Genomic DNA, 15,360 nt, shown 5'->3' on the forward strand with positions numbered 1-15,360 from the left:
GCCAGAAAGAAAGTACAGAGGGCCAAGACCCCCCACTATAAGGAGGAGCTAAAGAACTGTGCAGAAAACTCTTGGCTCCCTCAACAACCACCCAATCCCTTTCTCCTTTTACTTTCTTCTGGAATCCAGGCTGAAATAACTCATCTGCCAGGTGGCATGTCCCACAGTATTCCAATCTGACACAGGTGGAAAGAAGGCTCAAAATTGAAAGTGGGGCAGCCCGGGTGGCTCAGTGATTTAGCACCACCTTCAGCCCAGGGCATGATCCTGGAGTCCCAGGATCAAATCCCACATCAGGCTCCCTGTGTGGAGCCTGCTTCTCCCTCTGCCTATGTCTCTGCCTCTCTCTCTGTTTCTCTCATGAATAAATAAAATCTTAAAAAAAAAAAAATTGAAAGCGCCCTCTATAATGTAGGAGCCAGGACACTGCTGCACAACTCGCCAAATCAACAACCCACAGGGCTTTTAGCTGACCTCCCTGGGACCTTGGATATCAGGTCCTCCTCCCCAGACCTTGTGCCCCCAGCCTCCCTCATCATCTCCAACCTCAATTAGGCCTCCGCTTCTGACTGTCCTCCCTATATGCCACTACATTTCACCTTGTCTCCATTCTTCTGAGACTTTTAGATACCTTATGTCATTCCTCTACTCAAATACCTATAAGGCTATGTGGGGTTATTTTTCTACAGAAGAGAAAATAATACTTAACAAGAAATAAGACCCCTAACAATTTGGTTCCAAGCTATTTAGCCTCAATTCCTGTCACTCTCACAGACACACCATGTACCCAATGTTTTTTAAAACATTCCATACACATTTCCACCTCCGAACACTGTTACTGCATTCCTCTTCCCAGAACCCTTTCACTTTTACCACCTGTCAGACTCCTACATATATTTCAAGACTGCATTCAAATTCCATCTCATCTACAAAAGCTTAAGTCAACTGCTCATCCATATTTAGCCAGTCAGAAGCAATTATTCCTTGCTCTGTGGTACCACCAAACTTGGCTTCCACCCCATTTAGAGCAGTTGCCACAATCCTACCTATACTATAGTGATATAGTATATAAGTGTGTCTGTCTGCCCAACCAGATGTCACTTCCTTGGCAGCAAAGTTTGTGCATAATTTATATCCATTCATAATCCAACAGAGTGCCTTATACACAATAGGCACTCAATTAATGTACTCTTGAATTCTCATCAATAGGCTACAGTAAGTCTTCACTTTATGAGAGAGAAGGAAAATTTTCCTGGATTAAAGATTACAGCAACATCATCGAGTGAATTTTCCAGGCGTTACCACTGCTTTTAGTTATTCAAGTAAGTTATGAATCACTAGAGAAATTACTGAATAAGAAGATAATGACAACAAAAAATTAACTATGAGTGCTCATAAGGCAGCATAAAATTAAATTAAAGTGGAATGGGGAAATGTAAAGCATTAAGCTACCTGTATTAGGAAGCATTACCAAGGGAAACTAAAACAGTTCGTTTAACAGAATTGTAGTTCCTATGATGCACCAGATACTATAGTGATGGTGGAGAACACAAAGGTGAAAAAAGGGTAGAACATAATTTTTCAAGTGCAGAGTGTTGGCCCATAAATTATTCCCTCCAAAAGTATGACCAGAAGAGCAGCTTGAAGGCCAAAACAGACTATCAATACCCATTCTGAGTCCAAATCTAGGAAACTATCTTGCCTATATTATGATTATGTAGGAACTCTCTCCCCAGGACTCCTTCTGAATGTTAAAAGCTCTTCCTTTATTTTCAGTGACTATAAACTGCTCAGATAGAAAATTTAAGTTCCAGATACTTGAATACATTCCCTGCTTGGAGATAAGTTCTATCCATGCACAGGTTGTTTTAGTAATTAAGGTACCAGCAACTCTGCCACCATGAATGAAAAAAGGAGGAATTTATTAAAATGGTGCTATATAGGGAATGTTGTATGGGAAATAGTGGATAGTTGTTTTCTTTGTCCTCTGAGGCCAAAATAACACAAACAGAATGGAAATATAACAAAAGGAATTTAAGTTAGGCATTGGACGAGTTGTGAGACACTGAGTCACACAATCAAGGTACACTCAGCCATTTCTTCTGCAGATTTCGAATTAAGAGGTAGCCTCCTTTCCTCTAAGATAGTTCACAAAGCAAGCAGATATAAAAATGACTTCTTAGGGTTTCTTGTAGACGTGTTTTTCTATTGTAAGTTACTATTTGCATATGTCTTGGAAAAACAGGAAGCTGTCACTCTAAGAATTAAGAGAAATACCCCAAATGCCATCTGCAATAAAATGTGATATGGTGTGCTCTTGGCTATAAGGCTACCAAGGATCTAATAATTCCTTCTTGCAAATTAAGATCTATAATATAAATTATCAAATTACCCAATTGCCATGTTAATAAGTTCAAACTGTTTCTTTCTCCAAAAACCAGATCTTAATATATGACAATTGCAAGACAGCCTTATTTAAACAATAGTCTATGCAAAAAGTTAAAAATAAATTATATTTATATTTACTCATGGAATAATGCACTCCAACAAAAGCACTAGTACTAAGTCATTTTGAGGATTTTCCTATAATCTTTGTACCTGAATATCTTCCACTCAAAACAACTTTGACAATTTGATGTTCCCTTAGCAAAAACAAGTAAGTCAGTAAAATGTAGTCCAGACCCAGCAACTGCACTATTAGGTATTTATCCAAAGGATAAAAACAGTGATTCAAAGGGGCATCTGTACCGCAATGTTTATAGCAGCAATGTCCACAATAGCCAAAATATGGAAAGAGCCCAGATGTCCTTCAACAGATGAATGGATAAAGAAGCTGTGGTATATATATTCAATGGAATATTACTCAACCATCAAAAAGAATGAAATCTTGTCATTTGCAATGATGTAGACAGAACTAGAGCATATTACGCTAAGCAAAATAAGTCATTCAGAAAAAGACAAATGTCATATGCGGAATTTAAGAAACAAAACAGATGAACATAGTGGAAGAGAAGGAAAAATAGGATGAAAACAGAAAGAGAAATAAACCACAAGAGACTCTTAACTCTAGGAAGAAACCGAGGGTTGCTGGAGAGGAGGTGAGTGGGGGGATGGGGTAACTGAGTGATCAACATTAAGGAGGCACATTATGTAATGAGCAGTGAGTGTTATAGGCAACTGACAAATCACTAAACTCTACCCCTGAAACTAATAATACACTCTATGTTAACTAAATTGAATTTAAATTTAAAAAATAAAAAGAGGAGCAACAACAAAAAAAATAATAAAATGTAGTCCATAACCTTTTACAAGTTAAAAATACTACTGTATCCTTTATATGCATAAATGATTTATACCAATAATAGTACAAATATATTTCTTAATAGTCATCCATTCATTTATTCACCACGGGTTAACTGAGGGTCCTTATGCAGGCACTGTGCTAAAAGTAAAGACACCAAGACGACCCAATTATAGTTCCTGTCGTCTGACATAGAAATAACATTACAAAACCAAAACATATGTACTTGATGTCCAAAGGGAACCAGCAACAAACTACTATATACACCAAGTACCCAGAAAGTTCAAAGGTTCAAGCAACTAATTTATACAAAAGAATTGAGAACTATGGCACATAACTTTGGGACACCCCACTCGATATGCACTCCGATTCTTCTTCTCCCTGCCTTCCTCCAAAATAGAAACAAAATGGCTGTAATACTTTTTCTCTCATGCTAGAGGTAGTTTACGTGACACACTTTCGGCCCAGGAGATATCTCCAGTGAGCAGACAATCCTTTCCGAAAAAAAGAGAAGGGGGGAGAGAGAGAGGAAAGTGCTTCTGAGCATCCTTCACTTCTCCTCCTGCTTGAAGGTAAGCACAATTTCTGGGGGTATAAGTCATCTGTGAAATAAAAGGCAAAAATTACATGCTAAGGATGAGGGAGGAGATGCTACCTGGGTCTCCAGTGGCATCAGTTATCTGTGAACTAACTGCCTCCAGACTTCTTATGACACGAGACCAATAAAACTCTTCCTCATTTCAGTCACATTCAGTTAAGATCTTCTAATACCTGGAGCCAGAGGCATTTTTACCATTAAAAAGAAGCTGCAGCAAAGAGGAGTTATTTGAGTTAGACTATCTAATTCGATTAAGGCTATGATCTAGTTCTTCCTAGCTAAAAGAAATAAAAACAATTTTAAATTTGCATTTCTACAATCTTCAGTAGTATATATTACTCAGATAAGCATGGTCTAATTCCTCCACATGAATCCATTTGTTGCATAGTCATTACAGGATTTGTATTTCTCTTCCTAACTGATCCTCAAACCCGTAAAATAACATTTTTTTATAGTGTGGTATGTATCACTCACGTACACAACATACACACACAAACAAATAGCCAAAGGTTAGGAAGAAAGGAAGAAAGAAAGAGAACAGGGAGAGAGAAGGAAAGAGGAACCTAGCTCATTTCAAAGTATAAACTATGTTTTCAATTGTGTGAGCACTTTAGAAAGCAGCTTCTGATTAAACGAAAGACCACAAGATAACAATATTTTTTAAATAGGAAAAACTTCCTCTGCAACTTGAAATCAGTTACTGTTTTTAAATTTTTTTCAAAATTGAAAAAATCTATATCCCAAAAATATGTTGTATCCAATTTACCATCAGTACTATTAAATTATTGTGCTATTCCACTTAATGTCTAGTAAGCTCCTTAAGGTAATTCCCTCTGTAAGGTTTCTGTTGGACAGATTTTGAATGTGTACCATTCTTGGAATAATTTCAATCACAGAGAGCTGGAAAGATTCATTAATTTCAATCACCATCAGCTCCATAAGCCACATATACTTTTTCTGCCTTTTTTGTTAAACTATATTTCACTGCGGCCATTCAAAAGGAAATTACACATTCCAATAACATTTGAGTTCCTCTCAGTTACCCTTTCAGTGGTTCAGGGTAATGATAGAGTAAAGAATCATGCTCTTCACAGGCTCTCCTTTTTCTCCTCCCTCATTTGGTAGAATTTCAGCTTCAAATCTCTTGTGCCAAAAAGCAATGGGTAATGTCTAATGCTCTTCTCTAACAGTAGCTTACTTTGGAGGGAAGGGGAGTGTGAGTCAGGAGAAATCATCTCATTCCCAGCTTTTAAAGAGTCTTAGCATATGGGATAAGCAATCTCTTATCCCATTTTCCTAAAATAGAATTATGGAACCATAATAGGTCAAGTGGGGAGGGGGACTGGTGGGGGGATGAAAAGGAATGAGAAACTTTTCAATAATCTCTGCGTAGGGGTAATGGTTAAAAGGGTGAAATTACTGAAAATTCTATCCCTAAATTCTCACTGAAATCAGTCAAAAGAAAAACCTATATATTCATAAAACCTGGGGTTTATATATTTTTTTGCATTACTCCTAGGTAGAAGCTTCCTCTGTAAAACAGATAAGAGCAACATTCCCTTCTTCATGAGACTACAAGAATGACATAAATAAGGATAATAAGTATAGTCAGATAACACGAATTCCTTCATTTAAAAACCAGCATTCAAAGGCAATCTTGTACAATCCATGTGAACTCAAAGCATATTCAGAGAATGACAAGCCTCCTTTGTTTGTATCATCTCAACTTCAATTTCATCTGCAGTTATCTCCTTTAAAACAAGTATTTCTGGGGCCCTTACATGATATGAAGTCCTTTTTCTCGGGCCCATTTTTATTTGGTTATCTTTTTAGGTGCACTAAAGATTGAGTTTACAATAAACTGAACAGACAGCGTACAAAAGGCTTTTAGAACTATACCATATGGTCCAGGGAAGGGAACAATCTGGACGATCCCCATTTCAATCTGCAAGCTTGTCCACCTCTATAACACATTATACCACTGTAATAAAATATTAAGATGGAAACGTAAAAGCGAAAATAGTCTATCTTTAGCATTACCAGGCAACCGCACTTCTGAGAATTTACTGATAAACTTAATAAACATTTACTTTAATTTATATTCTGGAATTTTGGTATGCAACACCAGGCATAGAAACCTAGGCCACTATTCACTAGAAACAATATTTCGGCAGGGATATGTGTGGGTATTCAACTTATGCTTCAGAAATTTGGAAGGAAAAAGAAAACAAAACACTTTTACAGGGGGCATATTGGCAGGGGCTGATGTAACAGATGACACATTCTTGGAAATCAAATAAAAGCAATAGGGAAATACCCATTGCTGCCTGGTGAAGGCCTAATCACATGGACACAGCTGGAACCAATGTAGATCATTCATTAATAAAACTGTATTGTAGTAGCCACTTTTTGATGCATTTCAATTGCTGCTATAGCCAAATCTCTGTATTTCTTTGTTTGCTTGTTTGTTGAATTTCTTTGTTTTAATGGGAAATACGGGAAGATTTAGGGCAGAGGAAAAAGAAAACACACACACACACACTCCTGCTCTCATGCTAAAAACGACACTAGCTCAAAAAGCTAAATGTCACTTTACCTTGCAATGTACTTACACTATCAGCAGCTTAAAATATGCAGTGTAAACCTGAAAAGGGGGAACTCATATGGTACTATGGATAAAAAAGTGAGCAGTGTGAGATGCCACAGAAAACATATGACATACTCGTGACAGTAGTCTACGGAATGATAATATGTTGGGCAGGGGGAATTAAAATGTATCAAAAATGAGGGGAAAATCAAACAACTGAATTAGCACATACACTTTCATGCAACACTCTGTAATGAAATTTAACACTGAAGTGTGTACCATGTGCGTGAGGAAAAATGACTAATACTTTTGACCACATAAACTTAGAAATCAGTATTTGTTATTACGTGTTACCAACAATTGATAACAAACAAAATATTCAAACCACCTACCCAGGAGTCATATTCAAAACCTGTGCAGATATTCAAATGAAAAAAAACACCACTCATAATTACAAACATATTTAATATAATAAAATGAAATCCTAGTTAAAATAAGAAATTTAGTATTTATCCAACTTTGTTGGCATCCCTCAAAAAACCTATTTTTCCATGTCACTACAAATATAATGATTAAGTTACTATACAGTAACTCCTACAAACTGTGTAACATCAAACTATAGATATAGAATCTTTGATGTGTTCTGAATTAAACAAAACTGTAGAATTTATTACTTACAAAAATGAAAAACTCAATAGCATTTACCAAAACAAACAAACAAACAAACAAAACCAACCAACAAACAAAAAAATACAACTGCTCAAACACTCAAAACATTACAGGTCTTAAATATATTTCTACTATGCCTCTGTGGATAGTTAGAATAAACAAATAAATACATCAATTCCTGCTGCAATTCCTAAATCACTGAAAGATACGTTCCTACCGCAGAAAAGACAAAGGGCTTAATTGGAATAAAAATTATACCACTGGAGAAAACGTATTTAAAGTCGATGCATAGCATTTAATATGCAGTGAACATTATTGAATGGATGTGAACATAGAGAGTAAGTTTTTGGTCTCTATTATCACACCTTGGTACAGAGGATTCAAGACAGTCGCGCACTTCATTGGACCAAGAGAAGAAAGTTTCACTAACTTCCCTTCTAAAAAATATCATAATTCTGAAACATTAAATATTGACCGAAAGACTTAATTGATATAACCTAACAGGCATCCTACCCAGATTCATCTTAGCTACTCTACTGAAATAGGTACTTAAATACAAGCTTAAAAAAACAGCATTGGGGGGAATGGAGAATTGTAGCATTTATTAACATGTGCATTATACATACAAAGCAATGTGAGCACTTGTTTGTTTTGTTAAATTAATGAGCCAATATGTTGCTGAACCTGTCTTGAGAACGAGAAAAAATAACAGGTGAGTTTATTTAATGCATAATTCTCCTATACCTGTTTTCCAAACCCTTTTCATGATTTTGAAGCATTTTCTAAATTAAAAATAAATCTCTAGGGAAGAAAAACAACTCTTATATTGTACAAGTTGATCTTAATGTATCCATAATAGATATATTTCCCCATGTATAGGGCATATAAAAATGCTTCACATTAATAATTCTAATAGGAAGCACTAATTTACTTTTTTTTTTGTTACATGTGTCACACTGTTACAAAAAATCATGAGTTTTCCTCCCAAAGTAATTTTTTATTGCCAAAAATCATTGACAATTTTTAAAAATAAAAATCAGTGAAAATAATATCCATCTCCTCGGAAAACATATTTTGCCTATTTAATTATTCTTATCTTGATTGCAAAACACTAATTTTTAAAATAGACCACTTGAAAGTCAGTCATTTGTTTTTGCTTAATACAACAGAAAACACATTTACATTTTGAGGAACATTCCACAAAATTTAACAGAATGCTTGCTAATAGTGAAAACCTAGTCTCCTGCTCAAGTTATCACTTAAAATCATAAAGCTATGTTTTCACACCCCTTGTAATAATAGGTCACTAGCCATTATTTAGAAAAAACTGAGAAACCTAAAAACACTGCGTTCTATCTTGCATTTTCATTGCAAAGGAAAAAATTTTAAATATACATCTTTATATTTCATGGAAGTTCACTTGCTCACCTGGCAACATTTATCAGACATTCAAAAAAATGAGTATTCAATCTGCAAAATCTATGAGCCGACCTTCAGTTTTAGACAAAAATAGAAAACAATGGGCAGACTTTTTGGTCTCAACAAGAGATACCTTGGCTTAAAAATCCATATTATACAAGCAAGTATCATTCAAGAGTTTCCATTCAAATAATAAGCCAAGAAGGAAGACAAGATTCCAACCCATCAAAAATACTATGTCAACATGACCAAAGTTAGCAATATTCAGAAGGGTTTTCTAAAAAGTGGCAAAAATGCAACCGTGAAGGAAATCTCTAGGAGCTGGCAGAGGGAAATCTAACACAAGCTTCTAGAAGGAACAATGCCATTTAGTAAACGTGGAGGTTGTGAGGAGAATGACGTTTCTATTTAAGAAATGCTTGCTTTGTTTTTTTACGATGGTGTTCTACATGAAGAAAGAGGAAAACGAAGGAAAAGAAATGGGATAAGGAGCAAAGACTACGGCTGCTTGCCTTCCTTCAGTGGTGCTGGGAGGGTAGACCCTCTCTCTGCCTTATGAAAACCACTGCCAGAACCAAGCTACACAAAACATTTTGGCTGCCAGCCTAGAACAGTGCCAGGCTGTTTTTTATTTCGTGCTAGACTCCCTCAATTGAGACAGTGTGGGATTGTCACTTTGATGCACATAGAGAACAAAGAATAATATAGTACGGGGTTGGGGGGTGGATTTTTTGCCCCTTAAAGTCAGGTTAGCATTTTGTTTTGTTTGACAAGTCTTGAAAAGACTCAAGAAACAAAAGTTATGCTGAAGAATCTATCAATTGCCTAAAGAAATTAGCTTGAGTGCAATATTGTCGGCAGTTGAAAGCCACATGAGAGATTAACAGTTTTTAAAACTCACACTTAAAAGGAGTCCAGGTTACATACTTACCTGCTTAAGAAGCCAGAGACCAAGAAATATGTGATTCCCAATCACATGATGTTATCTAAAATCTGACAGATGAAGGAAGGCCATAAAATTAGGCAAAAAAAGAACTAAGAAATGTTACAACTTTTAGGTGACTATTCAGAGGCAACTGTGTCAGCCGTTATTCTGACCTTGATTGCTCCAAAATTAAATAATCTGATTAAAAGACTATAACAGTAGAATCTGAATATTCTACTTTTATGACATTATAGGAAAAAAAGTGATAAATGATCAAAAATGTTTAAAGGATTAAACCACAAATCATCTAGAAAGTTCTCACAGACACAAACAGGAAAACCATCTCTTGTATCCTATTCAATTCTGTATTAAAAGCAAAACTAACACAAATGAGAAAGCCAAGTGTGTGCTGTTGGAAGCTTCAGCCAAATATACTACCTGAATCTGGTGACTAAACACACCAATAAGCCATTAGCTCCTAGAGGTCTGACCCTTTTCTCTCTAATGCACAAGATAAGTGGAGGTAGAAGTCCATTTTCTACAAACCAAATGAAAAGAAAAAATGAACTGTGACAAGCCCAGATCCCATGCTGGCATATTTTACACTAAGCTCAGCATCATCTAGAAGCAGTATGCTTCTCCCTGCCAATCAGGACAGGAAGAAAGTTGTGAAACTAATACAGCACTGATGAATAGCAGCAAAGGTCCACTAGTCCCTTCCTCCTGCCCATTTCCATGGAATCAGCTGTTAAAAGAAGACCAACGACTGTTACAGAAATAGCAAGAACTAAAGCACTTGCCTCACATGTTACAAACACAGGCGTGAAGTGTCACCACCTGAGCCTACCTAATTTCCAACAAAATGATCCCCTGCCCAGTTTTGCTCATGGCCACAGATTCTGACAGAAAGTCATGATCAGTGTTGGGAAAGGCGGTGGGAGAGTGAGAATGTGGAAAAGAAACCGAGGGAGAATGGTGGCCAAACTGCAAACAGTGCACAGTGCATGCTTCCCTGATTATTCAAATTAGTGCCGTGCACAATACTTGGGGAGGACAAAACCTGTAATACGGGTTTCAGGTACAATGATTTCCTCTGGGTGGCAAGGGCCGGTCTGCCATAGAATCGACAAATGCATTATTTTGCTCCTCAGTGTTCTCCTTTCACATTTCCTTCCTTTCGTCTGGGATATACCGTTGATGTTATTACTGCAGGGGACACTGATAGTTGTAGGCAAGTCATTCATGTCTTGCCAAGGTGGTCCAAAGAATGATGTCTGGCTGGCTTTAGTTCAACAAAGAATCTGACGCAAAACTGGAAAGTAAAAAGAATGAAAGGTGTAGAAGAAGCTAGATGATAATATGCTTTTTCTGTTTATTAATGATGCAGATGAAATAAGGGAAAAGCTAGAAAAAGCAGCCAAGCTGACTGAATTACAAAGAAAGATTAAAGGAGTTAAATGTGTATAACTTGGCTGACAACCAAGGAACAATATGAGAGCTGTCCACAACTCTCCAAAGTATATACATAAAAAGAAGAGCAGGGAATTTTTATCCACTATAGAAGTGTGAATATATGAAATAATAATGAGATAAAATTAAAATAAAGAAATCTGACTTCAAGCAGCAGACGAAGTAATCTGGCATAACTTAAGAATGGCTGCTTCCTCCTCTTTAGAAATATTTATCATCTCACTGACCCATGCTGCAGTAGAGAAAGATGAGAGGAAATGGCTGCAGACTGACAGAGGACTGAATCGATGGAGAAATTAAAACAAAGTCCCATTTGCTTACCTGATGATCCAGATGTACTGATTTCTCTCTTCACATATATCCAATCTGACTGATGCAGAGGTACCTGTGAGATCAAAGGACATACGATGTTATCTTCAAAATAAGCCTAGCCTGAATTCTGAATCCTGACCTGGATAAGTTTACTTGAATGACTTAGTAGTCTGAGTACTGGATGTTCCAAGAGGGGGGGAGAACCTCCAAGGAGAGGGAGATGTTTTGAGTCTTAACCAATAAGAGCTTTTTCTTCCCCCTCAATCTTTCCATGGTTTCCCAAGTCAATTCTAACTCAAAAACAAGAAGAAGAAGAATTCAGATTCAAGGTCCTTAACCTTGGTACATGGATGAACTTTAGGAGTCTATGCCCTTCTGAACCATATATGTAAAATTTGTGGGTTTATGTGAATGGATGTCTCTCTGGAGATAAGGTTAATAGTTTGTCAGTTTTGCAAAAAGTTCTATAATCCAGAAAAACTGTCATGAGCCTCTGCTGAGGACAGTTCAAGATCCCAGAGACAGGCTGGAATGCATATGGATGATCAGTCTGGTTCTGAGGGAAACAATGGAGGTACACAGACACTTCTGTATCTGGGGTGAATACCTTAAGAACACTAGTTTCTCAGGAGCATTATATCAGGTTCAAATTGTTACTTAACTTACACAGCCTTGTGTTCTCTGCAAGCCATGCACAGTGAAGAGAGCAAAATCCTACCATATACCCAAGGGTGAATATTGTGACTTTCCTGTTCTGTATATATTAAAGTCAGAACCCTTAGGTTCATCAATATTCACAGGCTCAAAAACTAACAGTAACTCACCCAAAAAGGACCCTATAAGACACACAATAAGGAAGGGCTAGCAAAGCAATAAGAAATGTGGCTCCCAAACAGTATCCATAGCAGAAAATCACAGGATTGCCAAGTGCATCTCTTAAAAGAATTATCTTAAAAAAAAAAAAAATTCATGAGAGACACAGAGAAAGAGAGAGGCAGAGACACAGACAGAGGGAGAAGCGGGCTCCATGCAGGGAGCCCGATGTGGGACTCGATCCCGAGTCTTCAGGATCAGGCCCTGGGCTGAAGGTGGCACTAAACCACTGAGCCACCAGGGCTGCCCTAAAAGAATTATCTTAAACAGTAGTCACAGAGTCTGAATAACCCATATCAGAAAGAAATCAAGATGGAAAACCTTCCAGGCACCAACTCTGAATAAGACTAAAACATTCACAGCTGTAGAAAGAATCCTGAGCTGGAGTGTCACCAAAAGAGAAAAGGAAAAAAAAAAAAAATTAAAGGCTAAAAAAGATAAGGGAAAGGCTGAGAAGACATAAGTCGAGTAAAAAGGAGAAAACAAAACAAAACTTTTGAGATGACTTATTACAAATAATGATCTTGTAGGATATCTTCTTGAAAAATAATTTATTTTGACATTCACCCCTGAGCATCTACCAGGCATTGCCCTGATTGTTAGGAATTCAGCAGTGAACAAGACAGGAGTTTAATTTTGGGAAGGGGAGGAAGGATGCAGGGGGACATATACATCAGCAATCTCATTTCAATACATGATATGAAAGAAATAAGATGATGTGACCGAGGCATAGGAGAATGGCCTACATCTATATAGTACATCACAGGGATGTTCACTCCAATTCTCAAAGTTAGTCAGGATCTTAGGGAATGGAGACTGAGCAAGGACCATAGGGACAGCTAATCCAACCTCTTCATTTCAGAGACGAGGACAGGAGAGCTATTCTGGAAGACAAAGTATCACAACCTCATTATCTCCAAACATCAAAACACATACACCTAGACTGAGTTATGATTTTATGATACACTCTCTGCCTTGAGAGGAGAAAGCCTGAGAACAAGTAACTAAACAGCATTTCTGAATCTTTTAGAAAACTGGCAGATGTTGTGCACTTTGTAACCTTAAGATGTAACACAGAACCACATACTATCCAAATTCTTGGCAGGTTCCATTCTGTTGTTGTTTTCTTTTCTTTTCTTTTCTTTTCTTTTCTTTTCTTTCTTTTTTTTTTTTTTCAAATCATTTTTCTCTTCTACAGACAAATTTGATCAATTTCTGCTGTTAAAGAAGGCAGGCAGTGTAGAGACATGATAGCCAACTTCCAAAACGGCCCCCAAATCCTCACCCCATGAAATTCATGACTTTTGTAGTTCTTTCTCACTGCATGAAGTTTGCTTTGAACAAAACCAGAATGCCCTGGAACTGATGGTTTCTTGACTTCTGAGGCTAGGTCCTAAAAAGTATTACAGCTAGCTCCTTGCTCTACTGGATCGCTCATTTGGTAAAGTCAGTTCCACATCATGAGAACAAACAGCTCTATGGAGCAGTCCACATAGCTTCTTGCCAAATAGCCAGAATCAACTAAACAGGCTTATGTGTGAGGCACCTTGTAGGTGGATCACCCAGGCTGCTCAAATCTTCAGGTGACTGTTGCCCTGGGTCAATCTTGACTTCAATTTACGACAGATCAGAATCAGAACCCCCTAGGCTGCTCTCAACCTCTAGCGTGCTCTCTAGCTTCCTCTACAATAGGACCTTCCAAGCTAAAAACTCCATTTCTCAGATGCATTTGTTTGCATCATGTAAGGACCCAGATTCAAACAATCAGAAAAATCCATCTGGGACTTAGAAAACAGAAGTGAGTAAGTCAAGGTGCTGACCACCTCCAATGAGATCAAATTTTGCAGTGAAGGCATTTTGTTCTTGTGGGGCTATCAGCTAGGTAGTCTATTAAATGATCTCTCGTATCATGGGTTCCAAATAGCAAGTGAATCTACTAAAATAGTAGAAATGGAGGTTTTCCTTGGCTTGTGCTATTCCTAGCTTTATAGTAATAGTCAAGGTTAATTCCTTGGCACTTTTGGAAATTAAGTAGTGTATAACATATCCCTTTTTGCTTAAACTAGCTAGCTGTCTGCAACTTAAACTAACCGTTGCCTACAACAAAGACCCCACTCTATCATATACAAATTCTCCTGTCTCATAATGTTTTCACTCCGATTTCATAATTCACTCTCTTATGTTCCATTACTAATTCCTCTGCCTGTTTACTGAACCCTATTCATTCGTGCCTTTTCTAAAACCTCACTCCATCATTCTCCTTTTCCTCTACCTTCAGCCTTTTTCTCTCCATTGGCTCCTTCCCCTAGCAACTTCTTTCAGCACTACCAACTACTCTTCCAAGCTTCGTAAAACAATACAGACCCACTGCCTTCCTTTGAACTCCCATGAAGTCTGAACTACTACATCGTGGCTTCCTAAGCCATCACTCTACTGAAATAGCCATTGCTAGGGTTTGTTAATAATTACCTACTTTCACTCCTCACTCCCCTAGACTGTGGCATTGGGCACTCTTGCCCACCATGCTTCCTTGAAATTTCCTCACATTGGTTTCCAAGGTGTCCTCATCTTACAGTTCTCCTCCAGTCTATAGGATGTGTTCCCTATTTTAACCTGGCTCCTTTTCCAAGAATTCCTTAGAGCTTTACCCTTAGGGTTATTATTATTCTGTCCTTGACTTCAAGATTTCAATTATCATCTATATATCCACTGATCACTCCCAAATCCAAACCTCTCCCATTGCTCTCTTCACACTACAAACTTATCATTTCTGTCAGCCTATTAGATGCATCTAGTTTTATCAATTGTTATAAAATAAAATAGCATAAAGCCCTCCCTAACCTAAGAGGACAAATTTTAAGGTGGTTTATAGACTCTAACCACGTTAATACTGTAACCACTGGCCACATATGCCTGTTGGACATGGAAATGTGCTATAAGGGGAATATACACAATAGATTTAAAAGACTTAATGGAAAAATAAGAATGTAAAATAGCTCAATAATCTTATATTGGTTACATGTTGAAATGATAATAATTTAGATATATAGGCTTAAATAAAATGTATTAACAAAATTAATTAAATTTATTTCTTTTTATCTGTTTAATGTGGCCACTAGAAAACTTTAAATTATTGCATTACAATTCTATTGAACAGCACTGCTGTACACACACACACACACACACACACTATGAAAAAAAAATAC

The 15,360-nt window shown here is 37.2% G+C and overlaps 1 protein-coding gene across 19 annotated transcripts in view; it reads right to left on the minus strand.

Annotated features, from left to right (window-relative positions):
* The window catches only part of QTMAN (queuosine-tRNA mannosyltransferase), a 426,509-nt gene that overhangs the window by 318,171 nt on the left and 92,978 nt on the right, over nucleotides 1–15,360 (minus strand). For 16 of the 19 annotated variants that reach the window (XR_013359345.1, XR_013359342.1, XR_013359341.1 and 13 more), the window contains one exon: nucleotides 11,291–11,354. The gene's annotated coding sequence lies outside the window, so the exon portion shown is untranslated. Of the gene's footprint in view, nucleotides 1–10,559; nucleotides 10,812–11,290; nucleotides 11,355–15,360 lie in introns of those variants that run through there. The other 3 variants (XM_077861600.1, XM_077861599.1, XM_077861598.1) reach the window with 3 other exon arrangements.

Source organism: Canis aureus, chromosome 20, assembly GCF_053574225.1.
Source record: "Canis aureus isolate CA01 chromosome 20, VMU_Caureus_v.1.0, whole genome shotgun sequence".
Taxonomy (NCBI): Eukaryota; Metazoa; Chordata; class Mammalia; order Carnivora; family Canidae; genus Canis; species Canis aureus.